Source organism: Bos indicus x Bos taurus, unplaced genomic scaffold (genome assembly GCF_003369695.1).
Source record: "Bos indicus x Bos taurus breed Angus x Brahman F1 hybrid unplaced genomic scaffold, Bos_hybrid_MaternalHap_v2.0 tig00003462_arrow_arrow_obj, whole genome shotgun sequence".
Classification (NCBI taxonomy): domain Eukaryota; kingdom Metazoa; phylum Chordata; class Mammalia; order Artiodactyla; family Bovidae; genus Bos; species Bos indicus x Bos taurus.
The window spans coordinates 54428-63374 of NW_020867672.1; positions in this window are offsets into that span (position 1 = coordinate 54428).

Below are 8947 nucleotides of genomic sequence, written 5' to 3' on the forward strand. Positions count from 1 at the left end.
TTGTGTTCCTATCGTTTATTGTGCCAGATTGTTTGCTTTCATTTACTTTATTATTATTGGCTGCACTAGATCTCTGTTGCTGGGCGGGTGGGGGGTTTGCTGTCATTATAGCAAGTGGGGGCTACTCTGCGTTGCAGTGCATGAGCGTCTCACTGCGGTTAGGTGGCTTCTCTGTTGCAGGGCACAGGCTCTAGGGGCGTGGGCTTCAGTAGTTGCGGCTCCTGCGCTCTAGAGTGTAGGCTAAGCAGTTGTGGCACACGGGTTTAGTTGCTTAGAGGCACTTAGGATCTTCCCAGACCAGGGATCAGACTCATGTCCCCTGCATTGGCAGGCGGACTCTTACCCACTGTCCCACCAGCGAAGTCCCCACGTTGTTTTCTAAGTTTCCGTTTCTGTGCCTGTATCTCTGACTGGCTGAAGTGCCCTCCTGTTAGGGACTGTGTTCTTAATTATGTTTGTTTCTAGCACAGTGCCTGGCATATCCGGAGGACTTTGTTGAATGAATAATGAATGAATTTAATTGACCAAACTCTGAATAAAGAAACAATTTAATCAAAGCCTATCCGTTACTGCATAACAATATTTACCTGAATACAATGTATTAATACAGTAGTTGAATCTTTGATCTATTTGAATGACTGTTTGTTTCTTAGCTGTTTGGGGCTGAAATACCTCTAAATTTAATTGCCTCCATGTTCAGACTGAGGAGTTTGAGCAAAGAACAGGTGTGGGAAATCCCTTTTCTTTCTTCAAAGCACCCAGACCACAGAGGCTGTTGCTATCTACCTATTAACAGCCACGACTCTTTAGAATGACTCAGTGACCATTTGTGATTCTGTTCAATTTCACTCCAAAGAATTTATCCCCGTATATTTTTTAAATATTTATTTATTTGGCAGTGTTGGGTCTGAGCTGTGGCATGCAGGATCTTTTGTTGTGGCACCTGGGCTCAGTAGTTGAGGCTTAGTCACATGTGGGATCTTAGTTCTTTGATCAGGGATGAAACCCATAGTCCCTGCATTGGAAGGCAGATTCTTAACCACTGGATCACCAGGCAATCCAAATGTATCACTTTTTCATCTCACTGTCTTCTCTTCCACTCTTTCCCTCTAAATTGTTCTATATTTCCAGTCCAGCATAAAAGTAACTTGGAAGCCATCATTTTGTCCTAACAAAGATCTGAAAAAGCAATAAATGAACAACTCTTAGACCCATCAGAGAACTGAGGTCAAAGGGCAAACTTCTATCACAAAAACTGGGGAAACAGATAAGCTACAGAGAATCACACTTACTAAGCAGACACCTGCAAGAGAAATCCTCCTTTGAAACTAGTATCAAAGTATCAAAAAACTATATGTGTGGATAAGTCTGAAAATTAAAAACCCCAAGAAGGCCAGTCTTAGAAGGAATCCCTCGAAGTGAGGAGTTTTACTTCTAGGAGCTCTGCCAGGTTCTCACAGTGAAGATTAAAAAATAAATCCTGTTGCTTCCTGCAGGGAGGAGGGGGGCACTAGAAATTTGAAACAGGGTTTAGGAGAGACTTTTTTTTGATGTTCTTTGGAAGGAATGATGCTAAAGCTGAAACTCCAGTACTTTGGCCACCTCATGCGCAGAGTTGACTCATTGGAAAAGACTCTGATGCTGGGAGGGATTGGGGGGCAGGAGGAGAAGGGGACGACAGAGGATGAGATGGCTGGATGGCATCACCGACTCGATGGACGTGAGTTTGGGTGAACTCTGGGAGTTGGTGATGGACAGGGAGGCCTGGCGTGCTGCGATTCATGGGGTTGCAGAGAGTCGGACATGACTGAGCTACTGAACTGAACTGAAGTGTGGTTTTATTAACCATTCAAGTACAGTAGGATCTGGGAGTGTTAGTCTCAGTTGTATCCGACACTTTGCGACCCCCATGGTCTGTAGCCCACCAGGCTCCTCTGTCCATGGCATTTCCCAGCAAGAATACTGGATTAGTTTGCCATGCCCTCCTCCAGGGGTTCTTCCCGACCTGGGGATCGAAACTGGGTTTCCCGCATTGCTGGCAGGTATTTTACCGTCAAAGCCACCAGGGAAGTAGCATCCAGGAAGATGTGGGCAAAATCAGGATTTCAAAGTTTCAGCATCTTAACAGTATGAAGGAAGTCCCTACATACTCTCCTCAAAAATGCTTTTCTGCAGCTTTTGATATGAGCAAACCATTTTCTTCTTTAGCTTGTTGATGTGGTGGATTATGCTGAATGATTTTCCGATATTAAACCAGTCTTGCATACCTGGGGTACATCCCACTTGGTCATGGTGTATCATTCTTCTTATGCTTGATTAGATGTGCTAATGTTTTGTTGAGGATTTTTGCATGGACATTTGAAAGATATTAGTCTGTAGTTGTCTTTTCTTGTAATGTCTTTCGTTTTGATATTAGGGTAATGCAGGCTTCATAGAATGAGTTAGGAAATATTCCCTCTGCTTCTATTTTCTGGAAGAGACTGTGGAAAATTGGTAGAATTTCTTCTTTAAATGTTTGGTAGAACTCACCAGTGAACCCATCTGGGCCTGGTACTTTCTGTTTGGGTATTTTATTCATTACTGATTTGATTTCTTTAACAGATATAGGCCTATTCAGATTGTCTATTTCTTCTTGTTTAAGTTTTGGTAGCTTTCCAATCTACCAAATGGAACTGATCCATTTTATCAGGGTTATCAAATTCATAAACATAGTAGTAGTTCATAATATTACTTGATTATTCTATCAACTTCCCTCGGATTATTTGTTATGGTCTCTGCTTCTTCCTTGAAATTTGTAATTTCTCTCTCTCTCCACCACCTCCCCCTCCTTCTCTCTATCCCACGAACCTCATGGGAGATTTCTCAGTTGTATTGATCTTTTCAAACATCGAGCTTTGGTCTGGTTGATATTCTTTATTAATTTCCTGTTTTCAATTGTGTTGAGTTTTGCTCTGGTTTTTGTTTGTTCTTTTCTTTCTCTTACTTTGAATTTCACTTGCTCTTCTTTTTTCTAGTTTTCTAATATGAAACCTTAGATTATTTATTTTAGATCTTCCTTCCTTTCTAACATGTGCATTCATTGCTACAAACTTGCCTCCATGCACTTCTTGTGCTACAGCCCACAAAGTTTAATACATTTTATTTTTACTTCCATTTAGTTCAAAATATTCCATTTCTCTAAATCCTTTTTCATTTGACCATGTGTGATTGAGAAATTATTATTTAATTTCCAAGTATTTTAGGATTTTCCAGTTGTTTCTGTTATCGATTTCTATAGTTTTATTCCATTGTGGTTTGAGAGCAGACATTGTAAGATTTTTATTCTTGAAAACTTGGTAAGGAGTGTTTTATGGCCCAGACTGTGATCTATCTTGGTGAATATTCCATGTCAGCTTGAAAAGAACATGTATTCTGTTGCTGTTGGATGAAGTAGACTATAGATGTCACAGATGCAGTTGACTGATGGTGTTGTTGAGCTCAACTAGGATCTTACTGATTTTCTGCCTGATGGATCTACCTGTTACTGATGGAGGCGATCAAAGTCTTTAGCTATAGTAATGGATTCTTTTATTTCTCCTTGCCTTTCTATCAAGTTTTGCCTCATGTATATTTTGACACTCTGTCGTTAGGTGCATTCACATTAAGGATTGTTATGTCTTTGGAACAATTATGGAGAATTGGCGTTTTTTTTTTTCATTGCATGTTGCCCTTCTGTAATCCTGATAATTTTCCTTACTCTGAAGTCTGCTTTGTTTGAAATTAATATAAGCATCCCACCTTTCTAGTTTTAGTGTTAGCATATTTTCCTCTACACTTTTACTGCTTGTCTGTATCTACATTGCCTTTTTTTTTCCCCAAACATCATGCAGTTGAGTGTTGTTTTTTTATCCAGTTTGACAGTCTCTGCCTTTCAAGTGGGGTATTTCGACCACTGATGTTTTAATTATTATTTATATAGTTGAGTTATAAATCTAAAATATTTGTTACTATTCTGTATCCATTGCCTTGTTCTTTGTTTCTTGTATTGACTTCCACTTTTTCTGGCTTCTGTGGGTTTAACTGAACACTTTATGTGATTTCATTTTTAACCTCTGTTGGCATATAAGTTTTACTTCTTCTTTTTTTTTTTTTGTACTTTCTAAGTAGCTGTCCTTTGGTTTACAAAGGGCAACTAAGCCTGTGCACCAAAACTGCTGAACCCACCTGCTGCAACTAAGACAGTGCAGCCACATAAACAAATAACAAGAATTTAAAAATAAACTAATCCAAGTTCTTTTTCCAGTAACACTGTATCACTTCACAGGCAGTACAAGTACTCAATAGCAATTTCACCCCAACCCCTCCCTCCCATCCTTCATAATACTGCTTTCATTCACTTCACTTATCAAGAAGTTATCATCACTACATACATTTTGGCTAGTATCATTTGGAACAAATTGTTGTCTGTCGCATCAAATGGGCTTCTCTGTGGCTCAGACGGTAAAGACACCTGCAATGTAGGAGACCTGGGTTTGATTCCTGGGTTGGGAAGATTCCCTGGATAAGGGAATGGCTACCCACTCCAGTATTCTTGCCTGGAGAATTCCATGGACAGAGGAGCCCGGTGGGCTACAGTCCATGGGGTCCCAAAGAGTCATACACAACTGAGTGACTTGACTCCAGAGTTTTTGTTGGACCAAATGAGAATAAGTAATCTTAGAATGTCATTTGTCTCTAATCTGAATGAAATAGTCAAACTTCATAGCAATATAATTAATATAGTTTTCACTGAAGAATCAGAAAGTGGTTTGTGCTTATATTTACTAGTGGATAAGCTCCAGGATGACATTCTGGCTGTCCAGAGTCTAAATAGTTACTGGTCCATAGTCGATGTTCAATAAAGAACTGTTGAATATATAGACCTTCTTTCAAAAAAATAAGTAAAGGATTTTAATTTGCCTTTTTTAAAAATTTGTCTTATTTTATTCCTTCTCTGAATCTATTTTCTTTATGCAAATCTTAGTCTTTGACTTCTATCATTTCCTTTCTTTCTGGAAAAAAAAAAAATCAACCTTCCTAAATGCATATCTTGCAAGGCCCAAGTTTCCTCAATTTTTGTTTGTCTGAGAAAGTTGTTATTTCTCTTTTTACTTCTGAAGAATAATTTTCTTCCACAAAGAACCCTGGTTTGGTGGGATTTTCTTTCCTTTCACACTTTAAGTATTTTACCTCACTTTCTTCTTCTTTTTTTTTTTTTTTTTTACAATTCTTATTCTTCATCTTCTGCAGGTAAAATGCTTTTTCCTTCAGGATTCTTCTTTTTTAGAATTGTAATTCAGTTTATTCACAATCAATCTTGAAACCATACAATTAAAAAATTTTTTTAATTGGAGTATAATTGCTTTACCATGTTGTTAGTTTCTGCTGTACAACATCTTGAATCAGCTATCTATATATATACACATATCCCTTCCCTCTTGAAGTTAGGCCTCTTTTAAGATTCTCTGTTTTTTTCCTTTGGTATTTTGTAGCTTGGGTATGAGATGCCTATGCATAAATTTTTTAAAATATTTTTCCTGCTTGTTGTTCTGTTAGTTTCCTACATATGTGGTTTGGTGTCTATCATTTATTTTTGAAAATTTGAAGTCATTATTTCCTCGAATACTTCTTTTTCTTCTCTTTTCCTTTTCTCTCTGGTATTCCCCTTGTGTTTATGTTACTTCTTTTTTCAATTGTCCCACAGTTCTTGAATATTCGGTTCTGCCCTTTTAATTCTTTTGTTTTCCCCTTTGTACTTAGGTTTCTAAGTTTCTGTTGACATTGATTCAAGCTCACTGATGCTTCCCCTTCCGCTGATTCTATTCATGAGGGCAGGAAAAGCATCCTTTATTTCTGTTACATTGTGGGGTTTTTTGTTACTAGAATTTCTTTTTAATTTTTTTCTTGAAGTGTCCATCGCCCTGCTTACATTTCCTGTCTGTTCTTGCATGTTGCCCACTTTTCTATTAGAATCATTAGCATATTATTCCTAGTTGTTTTAAATTCCCGATGTGATAAGTCCAACATCTCCACCATATCTGTGTCTCATTCTGGTGCTGGCTCTATCTCTTAAAACTCAATGAGTGTTTTTGGTTTTGGTCTTTTAGGATGCCATATAATTTTGTGCTTAAAGTTAGACATAATGTAACTGGTAAAGGACCTGAGCTAAGCAGGTGTTTAGGGTAAGGTTTATTTTTGTCTGGCTAGGAGAAGGTGTTTACTGTAGCGGTTGCTGTCAGAGATGAAAATTCCCTTGTTGTGCTTGTTTATCTATTCTCTGTTGTCTTTGGGTTTCCCTTGAGACTTCTTTGTCAATAAAGTATAATACCTTCTCTGTCGACTTTCCTGGTGGTTCAGACAATAAAGAATCTGCCTGCAATGCAGGAGACCCAGGTTCAATCCCTGGGTTGGGAAGATCCCCTACAGAAGGAAATGGCAACCCACTCGAGTATGTTTGTTCGGAGAATCCCACGGACAGAGGGATTTTAACATTTTCTGCTATTGCTACTTCCCATTACATATCTCTTCATTCCGGGTAAAGTTTATATCTTTTTACTGGCTCTCACCTCTAATTCATAATAGACTCTCTTTTGGGGAGCTTTTAAATATATGTTTGGTCTGTAGAAAATTATTAAAATGAACAGAAGTTAGGATATCTCAGCATAGAAGTGATAACTATAAAACAAGAACCAAAAGGAAATTTTAAGAACTGAAAATCCCATTATCTGAAATTAAAAATTCACTTGAATGTTATTAACGGAGTTTGAACACTGCAGAAGACATAATGAGCGAACTTGAAGAGAGGTTTGATAGATCTAAAGAGCATTCCATCTGAAGAGCAGAGGTTAAAAAAACTGAAAGAAAACAGGGAACAGAGTCTTGGTGACCTTCGGGACAACACCATGGAATATGTTTGGAATTGAAGACTGAAAAGAAATAACTAACAAATGAGAAAAAAAAATGGCTATAATTTTCTCAAATGTAGTACAAAACACCAATTTACAAATTTGAAAAGCTTAGAAAGTCCAAAGAAAGATAAATATAAAGAAAACACCACCTGGGCACATCATAGTAACAAAGAGAAAATTTTGTGCATAAAAAAATTTTTTTTGCATTCAAAAGACCAATGAATGACCTGACTTAAACAATGGAGCTAAGAATTAAAGTGGTGAAAGAAACCTGTTGACTCATTACTCATTTATACCCAATGAAAATATTTTTAAAAAAACAAAGGCAAATGAAGAAATTGTGGCAAATCATATATTCCTGAATAAAGCTACAACAATGAATGTAACTAGAATAAACATGTCAATTATAAGGCTGAGATTCTCCAACTGGAAAAAAAGCAAGCTGAAATTATAAGCTGTCTACAACATGCTCAGTCAGTCACGTCCCACTCTTTGGGACACATGGACCTGAAAAGAAAACCAATAATCTCAACCATTCCACTGAAAGTAGCATCAGAAACATTTGGAATGCATTTACAAAAGATGTATACAACTGTACATAGAAGCTTACAAATGTTGTCAAGATTAAGTAAGAAAGTCTAATATAAAACCATCTCATTGATTGCAAGACTCAATATTGTTAAATGTCAATTCTTGTCAATCATCACTTTCAATGCGATTATCGATTAAAATCTCAGCAGGATTTTTTTAATTAAATATTTTATATAAAACTTATATCGAAACACAATTTCAGAGGAAAAAGAGAACAATTGGAGGACTTAAACTACCTGATTTCAACACTCACTATTAAAGCTATGGTAATCAAGGCAACAGGCTTCCCAGGCGGCTTGCTGGTGAAGAATCTGCCTGCCAGTGCAGGAGCAGCAGGAGACGCAGTTCATCCCTGTGTAAGAAAATTTGCTAGAGGAGGAATGCAACCCAGTCCCGTATTCTCGCCTGGGAAATTCCACAGCCAGAGGAGTCTGGCGGACTCCAGTCCATGGGGTCGCTAAGAGTGGAACAGGACCTGAGCACACACGCACACAATCAGGCAACGTGGTATATGGCACAGGAGAGAAAATGAATAGATCCATGGAACACATATAGTGTCCAGAAATGGTACATATAGATGGTCAATTGGATTTCAACAAAGGCAGTAATATTATTCAATGGGAAAAGAAAGTGTTTTTTAATAAAATGATATTGGAACGCTGGATAAACATATGGAGGAAAAAGGAATTTTAATTCCTACCACACCGGCCTCACAAAACTGATACAAAAGGGTGGAGCTGGAGGCTCCCGGTTCGTGTCTCCCCTGCCCAGTCCCCAGCCCACAGTCGCCCTAGCCTTGTAGGACCTAGTCTTGTGCCGCTCACCCAATACTGGACTCCCCACAACCGAAGTCCAGCAGAGCGCGCATGTTTAGGGACAGCCGGACGCGCCCGACCCACGTGGGGACCTCCTCCTCCCGGCCGGTTTGGTTTCCTATGCCAATTAGCCGCCAGCAGTTCTGTTTCCCAAAGGCTTTAAAGAATCTACAGGGAAGAAAAAGGCTGAATGGAGTGGATTCCTCTAGCTTGCCTGACTGCAAGAGCAGCAGTAGGGTCGAGAGGAGTTGGTATGAAAGTGTGAAAGTCAGACGTTGACCCTGGCATTACTGCAAGGCACAGGTAGTGATGGAGGAGATCCGAAGCCTATTTTGTGACCTGAATTCAGACCCACCGATGGCAGTCTCTGTGACCTTCATCCTGTCGACCCACCTATTCACTGAGTATCTGCTCCAGTCAGGCACCTGGCTACTAAGATGCTAAGAGCAAACCTCTGATTCAACAATCCCCTGGCACAGAGCTGCCACGTGACTCTGGAGGCAGTGATACCCCTCCCCTGCACCCACACTGTCAATGAGCATGGGGAGCAGGAAGCTGAGAGCCAGTAGAAGCGGTAGTCAGAGGACTAGAGGTAGCTCAGGAGGGTCGTTGCCC